At 41.9% G+C, this 24070-nt stretch overlaps 1 protein-coding gene across 1 annotated transcript in view; it reads left to right on the top strand.

Moving 5' to 3' along the window:
* The first annotated feature begins 2390 nt into the window (after window positions 1-2390).
* Window positions 2391-24070, top strand: part of LOC110533203 (methylcytosine dioxygenase TET2) — a 57055-nt gene continuing 35375 nt past the window's right edge. Inside the window, exon 1 of the mRNA XM_036933838.1 lies at window positions 2391-3227. The gene's annotated coding sequence lies outside the window, so the exon portion shown is untranslated. The remainder of the gene's footprint in view (window positions 3228-24070) is intronic.

The raw sequence follows: 24070 nt of genomic DNA, 5'->3' as shown, positions 1-24070 counted from the left end.
GAACGCATTGGTAAACCCAATACAATCATGCAGCACAGTGTACAGTCAGCAGCAAGCAGTCACACAGACAGGCTGCAGTGGCAATAAATTAATAAAACCAAAAGCTTACCTTGAGTTCCAGCGTTGGATAGCCATAGCCAGCTAGCTAACATAGCATCCCTCTCTGTTTAATCGGGATGTTTGAGTCGGCTAAACTAGCTAGCTGCATTCACTAACTAATTAAGTGTACAGTAGGTGAAAAAAATACAACTAAATATAGCTCTCTCTCGCTCTCTCTCGCTTCTCCTTAATTTTTTAAAGAAATTAATTTGTTCCAAACTATTCCAACTATTGTGTTTCTCTCTCTTTGAGTTAACTATTCACCACTGCAGTACTAGCTAGCTGTAGCTTATGCTTTCAGTACTATATTCATTATCTGATCCTTTGATTGGGTGGACAACATGTCAGTGCATGCTACAAGAGCTCTGATAGGTTAGATGACATCCTCTGGAAGTTGTCATAATTACTTTGTAAGTCTATGGAAGGGGGTGAGAACCAGGAGCATCCTAGGTTTTGTATTGATGTCAATGTACCCAGAAACTAACTGTCCTCCGGCTACACAATGGTGCTACCCTGCAGAGTGCTGTTGAGGCTACTGTATACCTTCATTGCAAAACAGTGTGTTTTAATCAATTATTTGGAGACGTGATTGTATTTAGGATAGTTTTATCTAAAAATTTGAACTTTTTAAAAATGTTTCACTATTTAAAAAAATAACTAATTCACTGAGGGTGGTCCTCCCCTTCCTCCTTTGAGGAACCTTCACTGATTGACATGCATATTATTAATGCTGGCTCTCCGTGTACATCTAAGGGCCATGCTGCTCTGTTCTGAGCCAATTGTAATGTGCCTATGTTCCTCTTTGTGGCACTTGTCCACATTAATGGACAGTAGTCAAGGTGAGACAAAACTAGGGCCTGTATGGCTTGTCTTGTTGATAGAGATATCAAGAAAGCAGAGCGGCACTTTATTACGAACAGACCTCTCCCCATCTTAGCTACCGTTGCATCAATATGTTTTGTCCATGACAGTTTACAATCCAGGGTGACGCCAAGAAGTTTAGTCTCCTCAACTTGCTCAATTTAGACATTATTTAGTTGAGGTTTAGGGTTTAGTGAATGATTTGCCCCAAATACAATGCTTTTAGTTTTTAAAATATTTAGGACCAGCTTATTTCTTGCCACCCATTTTAAAACTGACTGCAGCTCTTTTTAAGTGTTGCATTGATTTCACTTACAGTGGTAACAGACGTGTACAATGTTTAATCATCAGCAGACATAGACATACACTTAGTCATGGACTAAGTAGGCTGGTCTAGGTCTTATGTGGTGCCATTGCCTCTTCTTCTTGCAAAACAACGAAGCAAATAGGCCTAATGGGGAAAGATCCATACGAAGCCCATTTGCAAGCACTTCACCAACAGTATTTCAACACAAAACCTAGTGAATAGTTCTAAAATAAATCCTATAACTGCGATTTTACATTAATGCAAGAAACAAGTTTGCCGACTTCCTAATTTCTGGGTTATATCATGATGGCAACAGTCCAACACAGTTATTATGCTGACAGAGGGTAGGCGTAGTAGCTCATGGAAACAGTGGCAACTACTACATAACTGTCAGGGAAACTCAAAACAAAGCCCCTGGCTGGGTGGTGTGTTAAACAGTAGCAGCTAATTAAACGTCCTGACAGCCATGCTAGGTCCGTCCTCGTTTCTCAAATACCTCACAGAGCTGAATTTAGTATTTTTAAACATTCCCGCTCTCACACACCCTCTCCCTCTTTCTCTCTCCCTATCTCGCTCCCCTCTCTCTTTCTCCCCTCTCTCTTTCTCTCTCTGTCTCTCCGTCCCTCTCGCTCTTTCTCCGTCCGTCCCTCTCTCCCGCCGTCTCCCTCTCCCGCCCTCTCCCTCTCCCGCCGTCTCCCTCTCCCGCCGTCTCCCTCTCCCTCGCTACTAGCCCACGTGGCCAATGTCAACAGGAGGTGGGGCTCTTGGCAGACACATAAAGAAAAAGATGCTGCTGCCTGTATGAATCCTTTCAAAGGTTAGTGTTGTCTTACGCCTGCTCCAAAAATGAGCCTGCATTACAGCCAAGGCATGCCAAAACAAAACCCAGAAGAAGCATTGGAAATGAGGGCAGGGCTCGACTCGCGTACTCTGAAGACGAAGCTAACTGTCTTGAGAGACTGAGTGGAAGAAGCAAGTCTCCAAGGAGTTGTAAAGAAGCCACGAGGCAATAGGGGAACTCCTGCGACCTATGACAGCTTGAGAAAAACTGATGAAACCGAAAGAAGAACCAGGAAGTCAAGACTGAGAGAGGGGTGGGGGAAAAATCCCCCTAGAGCTCGGCATGAGTTTCCTTGAGACACACACACACACACACACACACACACACACACACTCTTCCTGTCTGACTAAAGGAAGGGGGGAGTGCGCCACCCTCCTACTCTCCAATCCTCTGTTTCTCAGACAGACAGATAAGCTCAGAAAGCTTGTAGAGTCAGTTTAAAGGGATTGGACGGCGAAGCGGAACCCATGTCCTGTCACTGTGCAGATCCAGTCCGCTGCTTGGGGCCAGCCGTAGTCATAGTGTGCACTATTGTGTGCGGCTGAAGGAGAAGAAGGGAAAAAAAGGGGGAAAGAAAGACCAGGCCCTTTGTGTGGTGGAGGGACTCACCAGGAGAGAGGTTTTCTCATTACTTTAGCTTTGCCAGCAAGGCAAGGCAAGGCAAGACTCTACCACTGACACACACATACACACCGAACACACACACAACGAACACACACACACACACACACACACACACACACACACACACACACACACACACACACACACACACACACACACACACACACACACACACACACACACACACACACACACACACACACACACACACAACTTGTCTACACGGCGTGCTGGCTGGCTGCTTCTCTGCCAGTTACATATGTGTGGCACTCAGAGTGGCCAACAGGGACACACCACCGACCGACCGGGCTTCTCCTCCTGATGATAAGAGTCGACGTTGACGTCAGAGACTGGCCCCATGAATATTGATGTTGGAGGATAGTCCGTTTCATAGAAGAACAGAAGGAAGCAAGATGGCGGCCCTTTAGGATTTGTTAAAGAGGAGATCCAGACGGTTTGTTGGAATTTCTACACAGTGGAGGGACGTAAAAAGAGGTAAGGCTCAGCTCCGTTTGTTTTTGGCACTCGTTGTCCTTCTCCTTTTGACCTTTTGTTGGTCTTTTCGGTGGCTCTGTGGCTTAGTACAAGGCATGCTAATGTTCCCCCAGCAAAAGCATGAGCTAGCTAAATTAATAAGGTGGGGGATATTAGATAAAGCTTCTCCTTCCAACATGGCTGACAATTTTCTTTTTCTCTTTTTTTGCTAGTTGAAATAGAGGGATCTCAGTTTTTTTTTGCCTCTGATGTTGGTCAGTGGACGCTCAAGTAGCCTTAGGAATGTGTCTAGTGTAGAAAATGGAGACCTTGTTCAGTACTTTTCTTGAGGCATTATGAACAAGGCAAATCCCTCTGATGTTCAGTGCAACAGAGACGCAGCTAGCTCCCAGTTGAAAAATATATCTCATCTCTAAACTGGTAATTGTCCTTATTTTGATGTTTTATTTGAGTGCTTTGTTTTCCAGGGAAAATATTGTGATTTTTCTTCTGCAAATCTATCATAGAGAAGGACTCTTTAACCAGAAGTCATTCATGCAGTCAGTTTCTGTCCTTTTTTCTTTGTGGTCTCACGGTTGTGTTCTTGTGTTGATTATTGTCTGCTATGTTCAAGCTAAAAAGATGGATTGGGTCTAATTTAGAACATCACTAAGACTGTAGTGCCTGGGAAAGAGAGCTGGGAGCGGGGGAGAGTGTAGCTAGCTTCTGGCTTTGTGCATCCTGTGAATCAGCTTTCATTGCATTCACCGGTGAATGACAAGCAGACACAAAGGCAGGCCAGCACAGTCCAAGGAGTGGAAGAGAGAGAGAAGAGAATTGTGGTGGATAGCAGAGGGATGATGAGGTCAGAAGCTTGAAAGGATATTGAAACTCAATCCGATCACACCATTAGCTGAACGACACAAGAATTGGAATCCTGGAAGCAGGTCTTTTCCGAAGGTTGAAATAGATTTTTTTCCCAACAAATATGTCTCCCAGAAGTTGACTCAGTTCTGTTACACCATGAAGTCACCATGAAAATGTTAAGAATCCAGCAATTGAACAACAACAACTATAATATAACATTTTAGGACATGTTAGCTTTGCATTATGAAAACAGTTTTCCTACTGTTTTACATATTCATCATTTAACACATAAAATTATATATGTTGCCTTTTGTCTGAGATAATGTGTCTGGGCAAACCACATGTGCTGCCATGCAAGAAGGCAGCAGACAGCACCTTTAATAAACAGATTATTGTCAAAACAAAGGCAGTAATGGAGGTGTTTCTAGCATTTACTCGATCTCAATTTGCATTTATGTTTTACTGATGAACAGACATGATTCGATATTGTTGACATTTGTTTTTGTCACAATTTGCCTAATTTTGTCATGTATTTATTTGACACACATTTACTTGAATTGAAAATAAAACTAACTGAGGCACATCAGCATTAGCTAGCTAGACAATCAATACATAGCTATGCTATGCTAGCTGTCAGATACAGTACTAACGAATAACAGGGATTCCTACACACATCCAAGCTACACTAACCAAGATGACTGGTTTTATTAGTCCAACACCTCTCTTCTCTTGAACAAATGAGTTGCTAATGGAGCGTGTTGCTTTTCTGTTATCTTTGCTGAATTTGCTAACAGGCCACATTTAGGATTAGCATCATAATGAGCTACTAGAATATTACACAGATAAAGGCCTGCTATCTTTTGCCCTTATTTGTGTATTCCGGCTTGTGTATTGCGCTGGCCCTGCATGCACTTTCAATCGGTGGTCATCCCACAATAGCAGCTAGCAGTAGTAGTTTGTGTGAAATGCAAAGTAAGGCATGCCTGCCCAGGGGGAGCACAGCACAACAAGTGGCTACTAATGAGCTGTTGTAAATAAACACCACAGCCAAGGGGAGGTGCACGGTGCAGAGGCTAACATATACTAATGCTAGAACAATGAAGGAATCTCAGCCAAGTGCTACAAACTAATATCACCTGTGATAGCTTGGAATGCCAGGGTAAATGTACTAGGCTAAAGCTAGCCTAACGGGGTGAAACATATTGGAGGGAACTGCAGTTGTGTTCAGCAAAAATGTCAGTTGCTTGTCAAACGGGCCTCGAGGACAACCGTCAAAGCTAATCTAACTATTTGAACTGTTGATTAAGGCAAGTCTTCATCTGCTTTTTAGTCAACTCCACCATATAAAGTCAACAGAGGATTTTAAAAAATATATATATATCTTTACCACTATCGACAAACTAAAATGTTCCTCCGTGACATCAGAGAACAGAGAGCAATATTTAAATATTTACAGTTGAATTATATTTTGAAGAAGGAATCAAAAGCTTTCGATGCAACAATGGCAGCGTGGCTCCGGCTCTGTTTTGATTTGGTAAGCATGGTCAGTGACTGCACAGCGACAACCAATCTCGTAACGTAACTAGGGGAGTGCACCGCAGTCCTCCATAGTTCTCCTGAAGTTTGTTTTGACTGGATGAGGTAGTATGCTGTTTTTTTATGTTTTGAAATGAATTGTGCCATTTGAGGCTCATTTGCCCCAGATAAGATAATGTAGAGAAATAGGCCTTGAGTGAAAAATAATTCTACTTGATTCATATTGGAGCTGTATGCTTATCCTAAGCTAAAGGATAAGACTAGCTTTATTTTGTAGTGGATCAAACAGCTGCAAGCCAGTATTGGAGGATACATGGACTTTGTCTTTGAGTTAAGTGTCTTCCTTGAGTTGTTGACTGCATTTCTCAGTAAGTAGACTGAATGCAATGCACGTTGCACTGCTTACATCATTGATACTGCAGAATGTTAGTCGAGGAAGACATTTTTACTTCAATGGGTACATTAGATGGTATCAGACAGCAAGATTGCTATACAACAGTTTGTTTCTCAACTTCTATCAAAAGATAATAGTGTTCTATCATCAGTACAGATATAAAGCGAGACAAAAAAGTCAAAGTTGATACTTCATTTATGGGTAAAATATTGTGCCCAAAGCAAGGACTAGATTGTGTAATTTTAGCACAGAAGGAGGCCTTTACACAAGACAGGAGTCACTTGGCAAGCCAAGATATTGTCTTGAACACACAACCTCCATTTTCCCTTTGTGCTGTTTTCATTAGCACCACATGTGTTGTTACATCAGCATTGGAAAAAGGCACCATATCTGAGCCACACATCCTAGTAGGGAGAATGTCAACACATGGTGGCTAGAGGAGGAGGAGGGGGGGGGGGGCAGTCCAGTCAGAAAGATCAATCACAAGAATGGACATGTCTGTTCTCATCAATCCACACCCACTGATAAAGCTGGGTATGGTTGGACTACTCCTCTTGCTTCTTCCTCTTTATGTTATCTAAGGGAGAAAAGACAATATCAAGCTTTGGGGGTAAGAATGTCCAGTGGTTTCAGTCTCCATGGTTTCTGCAACAATGCTGTCCATTCACAATGGGCAGGGTTTTACCTCTGACCTCCAACCGCAGGCCACGCATCACATTTCGACCCCAAAGGCCACGGTAACCCTGCTGCAGAGAGTGGAACAGGTTAAGAGACATGCAATGCCTCTGTGTAGCTACCAACCTGGCTCTGTTGATCACGTTCCTCCTCCTCAGACAAAATGGCGACATACTGTGTCTCATATTGACCTCTGGAGATATTGATTTAGCTCTCTGCTGCTCCCAGCCTCGATAGTTGAAGAATCGTGGTAAAACTTGCAATCGGTTATTATTGCCTTATTACATGAGTGTATTGGATGCAATTTCTTTATGTCATTCAATGTGCATGGCCTTTACTTTCAACATGCATGTTGTCCAGAGAGTCTACTTTATGATTTACATTATAACCTCTAGATTGTCTCATCACAAGGCATTTAGGTTGTGTTCAAATGAGTCACTTCTAGCTTTTCAGCTTCTATGGTGTGTGTTTCTAAACAATATTATGAAAGAGTTTCATTTCCCAAAAGATCACCCAGCATTTCTGTCCTCGTTTGGCATTTGACTGTTGGTATAGAAACCACAGTTCTTCTTTTTGGCCCTGCCCTGGTTGTTACTCATCGCTAGAATTACACAATTATCTTCTTCCTGCGATTAAGCAACTCTACCCACTACAGAACACCTCTCTCTCTCGCTCTCTCTCTCTCATTTAAGGGCTTTATTGGCATGGGAAACATATGTTAACATTGCCAAAGCAAGCAAAGTAGATAATAAACAAAAGTGAAATAAACAATAAAAATGTACAGTAAACATTACACTCATATACAGTGTTGTAACTCTCTCTCTCTCTCTCGAAGAGGCCTTGGCCCTTCTATTCGTCTGTCTGTGTTTTAATTATGGCTACGTTTTGGAGTGATACGGCTGTCTTGTTGAGACTAAGTGGCACGGGCCGACCAGAGGGAGTGTTCTTTTGGCCCTTGAAGTGTGTATCGATGTCAGCCGGTTGGGGTTTACCTCAGGGGTGAGTAGACCTGCCGGTGAGGGCACAACTAGGACAGGACTCCCTTTCCGGTCTCCACGTGAGTGTGAGCACATGGCCGCCACTGTTTACAAACACCATCCAGGCATTCCAGAGTAGACCTCGTTACGTAACAGCGAGCAGCATCTCTTCCCCGTTCCCGCCACTCGGCCGCTCCTCTCTGCTCCTAAGATATTTGAACGCTGCCATCGGTCCCCGACACCACCACAAGCGAAAGGAAGGGGGGAGGCGGAGAGGTGAAGCGAGTGAGCGAGAGACGAAGATTGACGCTGGCCAAGGTAGTGTCTGGAAAGCAGAACATGGCAACGCTAAAGACAGCGTCAGCGTCTCTCTGAGCTCCCGCCACGCTGACAGCAAAGACTCCAGAGCACGTGAACGCCTAAATAAGCCTACACACCAGTACGGCTGGCTCCAAGCTAGTAATTGAACTAGAAGCATGCTATCTGTTTTCATACCGTGTTGCAATATTCAGTCCAAAGATCAAAACAAAGGTTATGAGAAACGGGTATTCAGTTTGCCCAGCGCATGGAATGACTAGGTGCTTTTCTTGTAATTACTCACTGGTTGTAACTTTTACTGGTTGAGCCTTTCTCAGATGAATAAAGGAAAGAAGTTTACTGTGGCTGAAGTCATGGCAGAAATGAAACCCCAAAAAGCGGAATATTGGAGTATCAAACACACACTTCTGAAGGCGTTTAGATTAGTTTCACTTTAATATCTCCCCTTCCGAGAATCTTTCGTGTTGGTTTCCTCTATGTTGCCTTTTGATGAGGCAGACTATTTGAAGAGGTGCCAATTCATTGGCAAATGTGGTTTTCTAAAATCTGGGGGATATTTACTATTACCTGCTGTGCAAATGGCAAACCAGTTCATTTTCCCTTTGTCAAGAATGTAGAGTAAGTCAAAACCACCACGTGACTGAGTGAGTGGAGTTGCCCTAGCATTGCCTTCCAACTCCAAATATAGCCAAGCTGGGTAGAGTTCTGACTAGGTCTGGTTGGCAAAGTTTAGAGAGTTCGGGGTTAGATAAAACAACTGAACACTACACAACAGTGTCTAAATCCAATACAGATATAAAACAGCGCCAGGGGGAATTTGTTTTCATCAAAGACCAGATTTTAGACTGTAGTTCTCATGAATTAATGCGTGTGTGTGTGTGTGTGTGTGTGTAAGATTGATCCAGTGTAACTCGACAGGGGTGTTGTGGTGGTGATACAGTATGGTTGACTACTAGCTGTCTGATACAGTATGGTTGACTACTAGCTGTCTGATACAGTATGGTTGACTACTAGCTGTCTGATACAGTATGGTTGACTACTAGCTGTCTGATACAGTATGGTTGACTACTAGCTGTCTGATACAGCATGGTTGACTACTAGCTGTCTGATACAGTATGGTTGACTACTAGCTGTCTGATACAGTATGGTTGACTACTAGCTGTCTGATACAGTATGGTTGACTGCTAGCTGTCTGATACAGTATGGTTGACTATAACTGTCTGATACAGTATGGTTGACTACTAGCTGTCTGATACAGCATGGTTGACTGCTAGCTGTCTGATACAGTATGGTTGACTACTAGCTGTCTGATACAGTATGGTTGACTACTAGCTGTCTGATACAGTATGGTTGACTACTAGCTGTCTGATACAGTATGGTTGACTATTAGCTGTCTGATACAGTATGGTTGACTATATCTGTCTGATACAGTATGGTTGACTATAGCTGTCTGATACAGTATGGTTGACTACTAGCTGTCTGATACAGTATGGTTGACTATTAGCTGTCTGATACAGTATGGTTGACTATATCTGTCTGATACAGTATGGTTGACTACTAGCTGTCTGATACAGTATGGTTGACTACTAGCTGTCTGATACAGTATGGTTGACTACTAGCTGTCTGATACAGCATGGTTGACTACTAGCTGTCTGATACAGTATGGTTGACTGCTAGCTGTCTGATACAGTATGGTTGACTACTAGCTGTCTGATACAGTATGGTTGACTGCTAGCTGTCTGATACAGTATGGTTGACTATTAGCTGTCTGATACAGTATGGTTGACTACTAGCTGTCTGATACAGTATGGTTGACTATAGCTGTGGTTTCTAACATGCGAGTGTGAGTGTGTGGAGAGCAGCAGTACACACACACACACACACACACACACACACACACACACACACACACACACACACACACACACACACACACACACACACACACACACACACACACACACACACACACACCTCATCAAGATGCTTGGCTAGTAGTTGCCCTAAGAACAACCCAACCACAAACCAGCAGAGTTAGGGTGAGAAGCTAAGGGTCATAGCTATGGGTCAAAACCCATCCAAAGTGTGAAGGAGGTCAATCAATTAACTCAAAAAGTTGACTCTAAGGACACAAGGGAGAATCAGATATCTAGAGATCTGAACCCAGAATGTAGGGGTGTAATTGGATAATCAAAGTGTTCCTTTTAAGGCCAATGGAGAAGGATGAAAGCATTTTACTGTCAAAGCACCGAGCTGCACAATCTGCATCCGGATCTGGGATTTTTTTTTTAAAGGTTAAGATCTGAAAATGTATCTCCATAACTAATGCTTTCATTAGTGAGTCGCATGATCTGAAGAGGAACCCAATCCTCCCCCCATGACTGAGGAATCCACACAGGGACCACATATAAACAACTGCTTCTTCTGAGACTGTTTGCCTTCATCTAAAATGTACTGAATATTATTATTATTATTATATTTGACTGCAAGAATTGGTTTAAAAAAGAAATCAAATGCGACTGTACATAGAGTTAGCTAGAGGTAGTCAGTCGGCTGTACCTCTGCTCCAACACTGGTATTTTTCATCCTATAGCTTGTTCTCCATCTTCTTTTTAAAAAGTTAGTAAATGTTTTTTTAGCACTTTTATTTCCCTGACTGATTAAAAACTCATTTGCTCATGCTCTCTATTGTCTTACTGCAGCAGACAGAGTATACTGAGCAATATGTTTCAAACATCAAATCTCAGTATCGAAGTCGCAATGCATATAGAATCGTGAGAATCGCATACATATCGTATCGGCACCTAAGTATTGTGATAATATCATATCGTGAGGTCCCTGGCATTTCACACGCCCTACTAAAAATGGCTGTCAGGTAAAGTGGCTTCTCCCTCCCCCTGTTGTCTACACAGGGAGCAGCATGGAGCACACAAAGACAGCTGGTCCTGAATGTCATTCAAGAGCATAAACCTTACCCAAGGCCATACTTTGCATTGAATGACATCACTAACTTCTTCTGAAGGCTCATAGCGAACAGCCTAGCCCAGCCTCAGATATGAGGTTTCCTCAGTGGAATGTGACCGGTGCGGCAGCTGGTGCTTCTCCTTTCAATCCCTTCCCCCTCTCAATGTCAAGGCTGTTTGTTTTTCATGCAGACGTGCGTATTTACATTGCGGAAAAAGTCTGGTTCAGCAGGTTTTGGAGGTTTTAGCAGCGGCGGCCATCTTTGTTTTTTGATTCCCTTGGTGGAGTGAATTGTTGTGTCCTCCCCTGCTCTACTGATTGAATAATCAACCCTTATCTACACCACACCACAGTCCTTTGGTTAGTCTTCCAGGTGTGTTTGACTATAGGCCTACAGGCCAGGGAAGGCATTCACAGTGAAAGGAACAACAGTCTATATGTACAGCTATGCACAGTAACCTACTAAACGGCCTGATAGTAGTGCAACATGATTAATGATTCATATAGCTCTTTGAGTCATTTAAATGAATGAGAGTGACATAAAAAACTATATATGGGTGTAAGAGAAATGGCACGGTAGGAAAAATAAATTCATCTGCCACTTGATTAGTGGTGCCTCAATGTCCTTCTCTGGGAACCTTAATTCGTAGAATGCATCCCTCACTCAGAGTGATTTGTGATCCCGCTGCTTCCATATAAGGAGAGGGAGTCACGTGCCTCATGTCAGTTGAGTGTAGGGAAAAGAGGGACCATAGCAACACTCGTTTAGGTCAGGCTGCTTGGAAACCAATGTGGTGGAAGGATATCAATATTTTGCCAGCTGAGCTCAAACAGTGGAGAACATCACTCATATTTCTCATTCACTTAGGTCCAGGTGAACGCACTGCATTCATGCTATGGATGTAACCTAACATAATGCCTATAATTTAAATGATATTACTAAAGTATTGTGTAACACATTGTTATTACTACACAAGAGCAACTTAATGTTAAATGTTACCAAGAGAAGAGATGTAAAATGACTGGCCTATTTGTTATTGTTGTTTTGTGTGCAACTACTACATATTTTAGATAGGCCCCTAGTTCTCATGTGTCGTTCATACAGATCAGCCCTATTCTATTTAATGATAAGATCTGTTGAGAAGGCGTTTTGGGTTTTGGATTCCTCCACTGCCATGTGTGTCTAATGTTATGATTTCCTTTTCATATGTTTCCCTGCACCCTGTTTACTGTTCACTTCCCCTTCCTGTTTAAAGGCACATCCCCTTCCTGTTTAAAGGCTCCTCCCCTTCCTGTTTAAAGGCACCCTGGGTTGGATTTGGATCGTTCAAACAGAAACAAAGCATTTGTTAAATAAATGTTCCAGTGAGGTGAGCTAAGTATACTGCCAGGTCTGGGGGCTTGCAGAATAGAAACATTGGGATCCCTCATAAGTTGGCCTAAAAATGACATACGTTTTTCGCTTCATGATAGATGAGTCTTGGGTCAGTGAGTAAAGATGCTTTCAGTCAAGTGTAACAGAACAATCATATAAGGTATTCAATTCCATTTTTATTTAAATCATTAACAGCGATTGCTCACAAAAGCGGCACCAACAGTGCTACAGTGCAAGGCAGCATACAGTCAGCAAGGTAATACTAAACCACCGTCTAAATATGGAGTTCCACAGCAACACTGGGAGAAAAGAGCTGTTGAAATGTAGTATATCTCACTATTATGAAATGTAGTATATCTCACTATTATGAAACGTAGTATATCTCACTATTATGAAATGTAGTATATCTCACTATTATGAAACGTAGTATATCTCACTATTATGAAATGTAGTATATCTCACTATTATGAAATGTAGTATATCTCACTATTATGAAATGTAATATATCTCAGTATGTTGAAATGTAATATATCTCAGTATGTTGAAATGTAATATATCTCAGTATGTTGAAATGTAATATATCTCAGTATGTTGAAATGTAATATATCTCACTATTATGAAATGTAGTATATCTCACTATTATGAAATGTAGTATATCTCACTATTATGAAATGTAATATATCTCACTATTATGAAATGTAGTATATCTCAGTATGTTGAAATGTAGTATATCTCACTATTATGAAATGTAGTATATCTCACTATTATGAAATGTAGTATATCTCACTATTATGAAATGTAGTATATCTCACTATTATGAAATGTAGTATATCTCAGTATGTTGAAATGTAGTATATCTCAGTATGTTGAAATGTAGTATATCTCACTATTATGAAATGTAGTATATCTCACTATTATGAAACGTAGTATATCTCAGTATGTTGAAATGTAATATATCTCAGTATGTTGAAATGTAATATATCTCAGTATGTTGAAATGTAGTATATCTCAGTATGTTGAAATGTAGTATATCTCACTATTATGAAATGTAGTATATCTCACTATTATGAAATGTAGTATATCTCAGTATGTTGAAATGTAGTATATCTCACTATTATGAAATGTAGTATATCTCACTATTATGAAACGTAGTATATCTCACTGTTATGAAATGTAATATATCTCAGTATGTTGAAATGTAGTATATCTCAGTATGTTGAAATGTAGTATATCTCAGTATGTTGAAATGTAGTATATCTCAGTATGTTGAAATGTAGTATATCTCACTATTATGAAATGTAGTATATCTCACTATTATGAAACGTAGTATATCTCACTGTTATGAAATGTAATATATCTCAGTATGTTGAAATGTAGTATATCTCACTATTATGAAATGTAGTATATCTCACTATTATGAAACGTAGTATATCTCACTGTTATGAAATGTAATATATCTCAGTATGTTGAAATGTAGTATATCTCAGTATGTTGAAATGTAGTATATCTCAGTATGTTGAAATGTAGTATATCTCAGTATGTTGAAATGTAGTATATCTCAGTATGTTGAAATGTAGTATATCTCACTATTATGAAATGTAGTATATCTCACTATTATGAAATGTAGTATATCTCACTATTATGAAATGTAATATATCTCAGTATGTTGAAATGTAGTATATCTCAGTATGTTGAAATGTAGTATATCTCAGTATGTTGAAATGTAGTATATCTCACTATTATGAAATGTAGTATATCTCACTATTATGAAACGTAGTATATCTCACTGTTATGAAATGTAATATATCTCAGTATTTTGGACATGAAACAAACTGCTTTCACCAAAACAGTTCATGCAGCTCCAAGCTCCAGCAAACCAAAAAAAGAAACTAAAAGAAGTCTGGTTTTGAGAAAACAGAAAATCAAAATGGCCGAACACTACCATAGTAGCTACAACCACAAATGTGGCTTTCTATCGATCCACTCTGAGTAGGATCAATGAGTAAAGCACATGTACTCCCTGCCAGTGCAGCTTTTGTCCACTCAGCCGCTCTCCGGTTAATGTTTAGAGCAGATGGCTTCAGTGCACTAATAAGGTGGTCGCCATGGCTACCGTGCACTCTGAAAGAAATTAACTTTGCGGCGCACAACAGTTCATCAAGTTTAGTCAGATATATTGACTGTGGCGCAGAGACAAAGGGAATGGTGGATGGTTGGTGTAGAGGGAGGCAGAGGGGTTGGAGAGTGTGCTGTGTGAGGTTGGGTGGGTTGTGAAGCATGTTGCCGCTTTACACAGTTTACACACACACACACACACACACACACACACACACACACACACACACACACACACACACACACACACACACACACACACACACACACACACACACACACACGACACACGACACACGACACAGGGCTTTATCTGCATAGCAGCTTGGTGTGCACAGGTCAATAACACATGCTAAGCCGTGCAGGGTCAGGGCCAGTCCGGGGTGACTGAGTCTCCCATGATCCTGGGTCAGTTGGTTCAGAGGGGTAAACCCCAAGGTTACACATTTCCAGTCCAGTCTGGGCTAATGATCAACCCCAACCTATCAGCATAGACTTCTGTGGACCTGGATATGGGAGGACAGGGCAATGCAGTCAATGCATATTGACGCCATTGAAAACCAGCACAGAGATGATATGTACCACTAACATTGGTTGCAGTATTAATAGAAAATTATAACTGTGTTTCAGGATCAAATCTAAGGCTTGGGTTTTATTGCTGCCGTCAACTATAAGAAACTCTGACGTCAGTAAGTAAGCCACTCAGCAAGAGTCAATCCAAATGAAACGCACAAGTGGTGCTTCCCTGATAGGAAGACAACAGTACAAGGCAAGATTGTGTAGCTGGGCTTGACTGTTTGGATCATCTCAAAAGGTATATTGCTACAGAACAAACAAGGCTAATGCTAGCGGAGCAGATCTAACTGTAAGCACACCACACAGCAAATAGTACGGTTGTTGTATAATGACTTGTGGCAGTTTGCGTGTGCAGGGCTTGCAAATGATCCAGTCATACTTCCTGCTTAGCGAGTTGTGTGAGATCAGGGCAGAAGTGGATGGGAAAGGATGGACCCAACCCACAACCAGAGAAAAAGCCAGTCAGACAGGTTATCATTGACATCTGTGTCAGTGTTTGCATCCTGAATGGAACCTTATTCCTTATGTAGTGCCCCATAGGCCTCTGGTCAAAAGTAGTGCCCTATATAGGGAATAGGGTGCAATTTGGGACGCATCCAGTATAACCAGGTATTTGATGAAAAAGTAGCTATAGAGACTTTTCACAGTCACCACAGAGTCATCAGAGTGACGCTCATATTTCAATCTGAATTTGAGACATCAAAAAAGTCTGACTTATAGTGCTGAGCGATTAACTGCTATTTCTGTTATTTTTAATTTGTTAAACAACTAATTGACCAATACCGGTTAAATTATTGGAATTACATTTCGTTAGTTTTTTTTCTGTGAGCTCAATGGCACACATTGCAGTTTCTCTAGAGATAAATCAGATCCAGCCTGAACTGTGCGATATAGAAGGGAGTTGTAGTTTCCAACAGGCTAATATTCCACAGAGTTTAGCACATACAACGTGGTAATTAACTACAGTGACCATAATCCATTGTGCATCTACTTGTCCGGTCTGTGTACTATCGTGAGGGGATGTAGAGAGCAGCAGGTGATTTGTGAGGTATCTCTACCTGAAAATGCATGATCAAAGAGATTGATAGTTGGTACTCAGCAGTCATACAAGTATGCCTTATGGACATTGAACAACTACTAAAATAGTGATTTTGTCAGACAGCATAGGCCGCAGCTCTATCGAGATGAGATGACTTGGAATGAAATAAAGTCATCAAATAAAACAAATGTATATATTACAACTGAAATATTTGATTGAAGTAAAGTAATGTGAATAAATGATAGTAAACAAGTGATAAGCAGTAATGGGCGGTCACTACCATCACGGGACTTTTATTCATTGTTTTGTTCTGTGTTGTCACAGCATTCAACTGAAATTGAAAACAGTGATACTTTGTTAATAATCGAACTGAAACCGAACCGACCTTACCGAGTCTGACAAAGTCGGACTTCCGATGTCTCGTTGTATTGCTCTGTCTCTACAGATATTCAAATGAGCCCTATTCACTAAACGCACCACTGAAGTCGAATTTGAAACACATTGTGTGGACGAAACGCTGATGAATAGATGCCAAAGCACAGTTGTGGAGGTAACAGAGGCCGTCCATTAACTCCCACTGTACACTACAGAGAGAGGAGCACAAATACCTCAATGTGAATCGGTACCACAGAGAAACAGAGTGCCACATCTGCCTTCAATTAGACTATGTGAATTGTGCGGAGGCAGAACCAGGCTCGGGCACCTCTTTTAGGAGGTTGGGGGTGTACTTTGCAGAGGCAGGCCCCTCATTTATGGGGTTGAGGGTGTATGGTGCAGAGGCAGGACCAAGCTCGGGCCCCTCATTTAGGGGGTTGAGGGTGTATGGTGCAGAGGCAGGACCAAGCTCGGGCCCCTCATTTAGGGGGTTGGGGGTGTATGGTGCAGAGGCAGGACCAAGTTCAGGCCCCTCATTTAGGGGGTTGGGGGTTTCTGGGATGAAATTACAAACAGGAGTGGGTGAGGTGTGTTTGAGGTCATCTATTAGTGTAGATCCAAGGAAAACATTTTAGGAAGGGTATTACCGTGTATGTTGATGTCATTTGAGCCAAAGTACTGCGGTAAATGCAATGGTATTACATACAAACAGGCTGCCTTTAAACTAGGTTACAGTTTAGCCTAGTTTGAAGATGTCATGATGTGTCTCTCTTAGTTCTATTGAATATTACAGTATGTATAACAAACTCCTAAAATGTCTGAGGAGTTTTTAAAAGGTGCATGAACATGTGCATAGTTTGTATTCTTATTTGCATTGGAAAATACATCCACTAGATGAGATTGAACAGTCTGCAGAAACAGAAATGGATTCCACAGCCAGTTGAGGGAGAGACACAGAGAGTGAGGGAGTTCAGTGCTCTAGGGCTCCAGAGGCAAGTCATGTGACACACCCTGCCTTTATCGTGTCATAATCTGGTGATTAGGCCTGGACTGCAGGCACCAACAGGAAGCTGTTCTGTTGCAGAGGAGAATGTTAAATCTAACCCACCTCAAACCAAACCAGAGACAGGAGCGAGCGCCGACGAGCTAGACTGTACACTACAATGTACACATTTGAGCTTCTCGTTATTACGTTTCTAGACTCTTTCACCTCAGACAGGGAAACCGCATGGTTATAAAAGAGAATGTCAAAACGAACCCACCTTATACCAGAGACACGAGAGAGAACGCTAGAGAGAACTGCTTAAGTTGAGATATTCAGTTTCCAGAAAAGAATATAAACTATTATACTCATTCTGTAAAACACCACACTACTGCTATTTCTCCAAATAAATGTGATAAACTTTGCCAGCAATGTAGCCCTTTTGATTCAACTTCAGACATTTTCCACTGGAAAACAATTTGATCTGTTAATCTAATATCCTGTGTATAATGTACATGATATCCATCTTATAACAGAGAGAGTCAGCCATGGGGATAGCTAGCTACAGATGTTGGATCTTACTTTGCCTAAATGAATCCCTCTGTACATGGAATAGTCGACTAAGGGAAATCAACACCTTCTGTTAAAAGGGTCTGCTAAGCCTTTGGTCTTTAATAATATGTACCCATTGATTCCTGAAGAATGTAACTTAGAAATGCTTCATGAGCTTTAGTTCAACTGTCGTATCCGATCAGAACCCAAAATATAAGCTTGGTTTACTCCAAACCAAGTAAAACGTAAACAAACACTATACAGCCTGAAAACATGGTTAAAACTATAGTTTGTATATCATGGATGGTCGGTACTTTCATCCATAGCTCAGTCTATGAATTTGAGAGTGGTTACATTTCTCCAGCCCCATCCCTCAACTTGTTACCGAAACGAGCGAGGACAACTTGTTACCGAAACGAGCGAGGACAACTTTTTACCGAAACGAGCGAGGACAACTTGTTACCGAAACGAGCGAGGACAACTTGTTACCGAAACGAGCGAGGACAACTTGTTACCGAAACGAGCGAGGACAACTTGTTACCGAAACGAGCGAGGACAACTTGTTGTTATTGTTTAAACTACTGATACATGCTTCGACTGGATTCATCTTTTGTCGCTGAGAATTCCCCTGTACCGCAGGAAATGTAGATTAGCTTTGTGATTTACAGAAATTCACTGAAAAACACATTAATACAACTTGATATCTGTTATTCACTGTTTATTAATTCCTTGTGTCACTATTTCCATGTTTTAAAAAAAATCTTTAACTGTATTGTTGGCAAAGAACCCGTAAGTAAGAATTACACTGTTAGTCTACACCTGTTGTTTACTAAGCATGTGACAAATACAATTTGATTTGATTTAGTAACAGTATTGCACTTTCCATGTAGCCTAACAAAATAGCTAAACCAACGATCAAGAAACATTACGGACTAAACGTTCAAATCCTGTTGTTGCAGGATTATTTTGCTGTGACAATTATAGGTCTAATTAAGATCCTACATCTGTACTCTGATCCAAATGTACTGCAAGATTATGAACCGTCTCATTAAACTGGTTTAATTAAACTCTCACCCTACGAAGTCCGGAACCTGCTGGTTTTCTGTTCTACCTGATCATTAATTGCACACACCTGGTGTACCATGTTTAAATCAGTCCCTGATTATAGGGGAACAATGGGAAAAAAGCAGTGGAACTGGCTTCGAGGTCCAGAGTTTGAGAGCTTTATATCAATAAACCTTTTAAGGCCATTCATTTTTTGTGTAAGGCAACTAATACATACATTTTGCAGAATTTTGCAGGATTTACACTACATAAACAAAAGTATGTGGACAACTGCTCGTTGAACATCTCATTCCAAAATCACGGGCATTCATATGGAGTTGGTCCCCCCTTTGCTGCTATAACAGCCTCCACTCTTCTGGGAAGGCTTTCCACTAGATGTTGGAACTTTGCTTCAGCCACTAGAGTATTAGTGAGGTCGGTCACTGATGTTGGGCGATTAGGCCTGGCTCACAGTCAGCGTTCCAATTCATCCCAAAGGTGTTCGATGGGATTGAGGTCAGAGCTCTGTGCAGGCCAGTCAAGTTCCTCCACATCGATCTCGATAAACCATTTCTGTATGGACCTTGCTTTGTGCACGGGGGGCTTTGTCAAGCTGAAACAGGAAAGGGCTTTGCACATTCTTTTGCCACGAAGTTGGAAGCAGAGAATCATCTAGAACGTCATTGTATGCTGTAGCATTATGATTTCCCTTTACTGGAACTAAGGGGCCTAGCCCGAACCATGAAAAACAGCACCAGACCATTATTCCTCCTCTACCAAACTTTAAAGTTGGCACTATGCATTTGGGCACGTAGCGTTCTCCTGGCATCCACCAAACCCAGATTTGTCCGTGGGACTGCCAGACGGTGAAGCGTGATTCATCACTCCAGAGAAAGTGTTTCCACTGGTCCAGAGTTCATTGGTGCAGAGTTTTACACCACTCCAGTCGATGACTGGCATTGCGCATGGTGATGTTAGGCTTGTGTGCAGCTGCTCGGTCATGGAAACCCATTTCATGAAGCTCCCGACAAACAGTTATTGTGCTGACATTGCTTCCAGAGGCAGTTTGGAACTCGGTAGTGAGTGTTGCAACCGAGAACAGATGATTTTTATGCGCTGCGCGCTTCAGCACTCGGCGATCCCGTTCTGTGAGCCTGTGTGGCCTACCACTTTGTGGCGTTTACACTTCAAAATAACAACACTTACAGTTGACCGGGGCAGCTCTAGCAGGGCAGAAATTTGATGAACTGACTTGTTGGAAAGGTGGCATCCTATGACGGTGCCACGTTGAAAGTCACTGAGCTCTTCAGTAAGGCCATTCTACTGCCAATGTTTGTCTATGGAGATTGCATGGCTGTGTGCTCGATTTTATACACCTGTCAGCAACGGGTGTGGCTGAAGTAGCCTAATCCACTCATTTGAAGGGGTGTAGTTTGACCATTTTATTTCTGCAGGTTTGAAGAAGGAGCTAGATGCCCACATAGACATTCCTTGTTTTAATAGCAACTAAGGAATGCATATGTGTTACAAACTCATTTTACAACATCATTGAGTGACTTGAGACAAACACCAATTAGTTCCAGTGAGGAACCTTCCCTTTCTCCTCTATTCATATGTTGATGTACCCCTCTGTAACATCAGAAAAGGTGAAACGTTGAGAGGGGGAGATTCCTATCCTAACAGATAGGAATCAGCAACGGCCTCTGGTCACTGGGACACCTGATCTAAAGACAGGGGACACAGGGTAAAGACACAGACACAGCAGCTTAGTTTAGCAGCTTTTTCTTGGGAATATTTTCAAATGTATTTAAATTCATATCCAAATATTTTTGTATTTTTTCTATTTCACCTTTATTCAACCAGGTAGGCCAGTTGAGAACACCTTTATTCAACCAGGTAGGCCAGTTGAGAACAGGTTCTCATTTACAACTGTGACCTGGCCAAGATAAAGCAAAGCAGTGCGACACAAACAACAACACAGAGTTACACATGGAATAAACAAATGTACAGTCAATAACACAGTAGAAAAGTCTATATACAGTGTGTGCAAATTAGGTGAGATTAGGGAGGTAAGGCAATAAATAGGCTGTAGTGGCAAAGTAATTACAATTTAGCAATTAAACACTGGAGTGACAGATGTGCAGAAGATGAGTGTGCAAGTAGAGATACTGGGGTGCAAAGGAGATTTTTTTTTTAATAAAAGTATGGGGATGAGTTAGTTGGATGGGCTATTTACAGATGGGCTATGTACAGGTGCAGTGATCTGTGAGCTGCTCTGACAGCTAGTGAGGGAGATATAAGTCTCCAGCTTCAGTGATTTTTGCAATTCGTTCCAGTCATTGGCAGCAGAGAACTGGAAGGAAAGGGGGCCATATGAGGAATTGGCTTTGGGGGTGAACAGTGAAATATACCTGCTGGAGCACGTGCTACGGGTGGGTGCTGCTATGGTGACCAGTGAGCTGAGATAAGGCTTTACCAAGCAAAGACTTATAGATGACCTGGAGCCAGTGGGTTTGGCAATGAATATGAAGCGAGGACCAACCAATGAGAGCATACAGGTCACAGTGGTGGGTAGTATATGGGGCTTTTGTGACAAAACGGATGGCACTGTGATAGACTGCATCCAATTTGCTGAGTAGAGTGTTGGAAGCTATTTTGTAAATGATATTGCCGAAGTCAAGGATTGGTAGGATAGTCAGTTTTACGAGGGTAAGTTTGGCAGCATGAGCGAAGGAGGCTTTGTTGCGAAATAGGAAGCCGATTCTAGATTTAATTTTGGATTGGATGCTTAATGTGAGTCTGGAAGGAGAGTTTACAGTCTAACCAGACACCTAGGCATTTGTAGTTGTCCACATATTCTAAGTCAGAACCGTCCAGAGTAGTGATGCTGGACGGGCAGGCAGGTGTGGGCAGCAATCAGTTGAAATGATTGTGAATTGAAGGGGAAATGCAGCCACAGTGATTGGATATACTGTTCTTGAATGGACTATTCACTCCATTGTTTGATTTCTGGTTTGTGGAAAATGTATACCAAGAATATAAATTTATCTTTTACATTTTTGCATATTAAAGTCAGATCCTTTAGCCTGACTAGCCAGCCACATCCACTACCATTTCCTCTCCATAATGAGTCTGGATTTGCTTTCCTCCCCGACGTCTTGTAGAATGCGAACACATTCTGAACATTCTCATTGGTCCCAGAAACCGATGGGTTGGGCCAGAGCCTGCCTTCACGGATCATGAATCACGTCATTGGCTTTGATAATCTGATTGGTTAGAGACTTCTACGATGGCAGTTTCATACTGAATGTATGGAGTGACCGATAGAGCAGTGGACGTCGCCAGGCAACAGATCCTTGAACATGAGCAGGTCGTAGTGGAGGTGAGGGGAATATGCTGCCTACTTCAAGTAAGTAACTTGAGCTTTTTCAGCATTGTACAGTCAGGAAGAAGAAGTGTCCTGAGCATGAAGTTTGTGCTTGTAGATCGCTAGACTGCTCTAAGCAATCTGTGATCTGATTTCATCTGAACCAAACTGGCTGCTTTGATGTCGCTGATGGAACTGGCGTCAACATCCTTCCCTATTACACCCCCCTCAGTGTAACGCTCTCGCTGATGCTACATTCTCATTTCATTCATGCAGAAGGATGGAGTATTGCTAGTGTACTGTGTCATCCAGGCACCGATCCCAAACACTGAGAACACAGTGGGAGCCTCCAACAGGTAGGTCTGGTATACCAGCAGTGAGTCTACATGATTCTGCTTCAGACAGAGAGTAGGAGAGTAGGTGGGGGGGGGGGCTGCCTAACCATTTTAATTTCAGATTCAATGAGTTACAGGCGTTTGGAGAAAAAAGAACATTGCACTATTCCATGCAGCATGCAAATGTTTTGGGAGAAGAGCCAGCCGCTCACATGTTGAGAGAGAGAGAGAGGAGGCATGGGTGACCATCGGAGGTGCATCATGGGATTCTGCGACAAGCACATGTGACACAACTCACAAGTGTGAGGTGGTTTATCGGTCACACAGTGAGATGGCCTTGTGTGAATGAACATCTGTCCCCCAAAACCTCCAGCACACTGGGTCCAGAGCAGATCTCAGATCGGTCTCCGATAGTCATTATGATCTTAAAGGTCAAACTTATCCTGGCAGGCGGTATCGGAGCATCAGGGCTCAGACCAACAGGTTCAGAGACAGTGTCTGCCTCTAGGCCATAAAACTGCTGAACAACTAACCCCTGGCTTCCCACCCACCTGCCAACCACCTGCACCTTAAGTTGACTCGCACTGACTCTCTGCACACCCTCTTCAACACACACACACACACACACACACACACACACACACACACACACACACACACACACACACACACACACACACACACACACACACACACACACACACACACACACACACACACACACACACACACACACACACTATTTTGTAATACCATAGAGTTTTGCTACTCTACCCTGCTGCTCAGCAGGTCACTATTCACTTTTTACTTCATTACAGTGCTCATACCCCTTGACTTATTTCACATTTTGATGTTACAGACGGAATTCAAATTGAATTACATTTTTCTTTTCTTTTTTCAGTCATCTACACACAATACCCAATAATGACAAAGTGAAAACATGTTTTTTGAGAATGAAATACAGAAGTATCTAATTTACATAAGTATTCACACCCCGAGTCAATACTTTGTAGAAGCACTCTAGGCAGCGATTACAGCTGTGAGTCTTTTTGGGTAAGTTTAAGAGCTTTGCACACCTGGATTGTACAATATTTGCCCATTATTCTTTTGAAAATTCTTCAAGCTCTGTCAAGTTGATTGCTGATCATGGCTAGTCAGCCATTTTCAAGCCTTGCCATAGATTTTTAAGCCAGTTTAAGTCAAACTGTGACTAGGCCACTCAGGAACATTCAATGTAGCCTTGGTAAGCAACTCCAGTTTAGATTTGTGTTTTAGGTTATTGTCCTGCTGAAAGGTATTTTTGTCTCCCAGTGTCTGTTGGAAAGCTGAACCAGGTTTTCCTCTTGGATTTTGACTGTGCTTATAGCTGTATT

Source organism: Oncorhynchus mykiss, chromosome 10 (assembly GCF_013265735.2).
Source record: "Oncorhynchus mykiss isolate Arlee chromosome 10, USDA_OmykA_1.1, whole genome shotgun sequence".
In the NCBI taxonomy this organism is placed as follows: domain Eukaryota; kingdom Metazoa; phylum Chordata; class Actinopteri; order Salmoniformes; family Salmonidae; genus Oncorhynchus; species Oncorhynchus mykiss.
The sequence above is the reverse complement of the archived record's forward strand: the minus strand, read 5'-3'. Positions and strand labels throughout refer to the sequence as shown.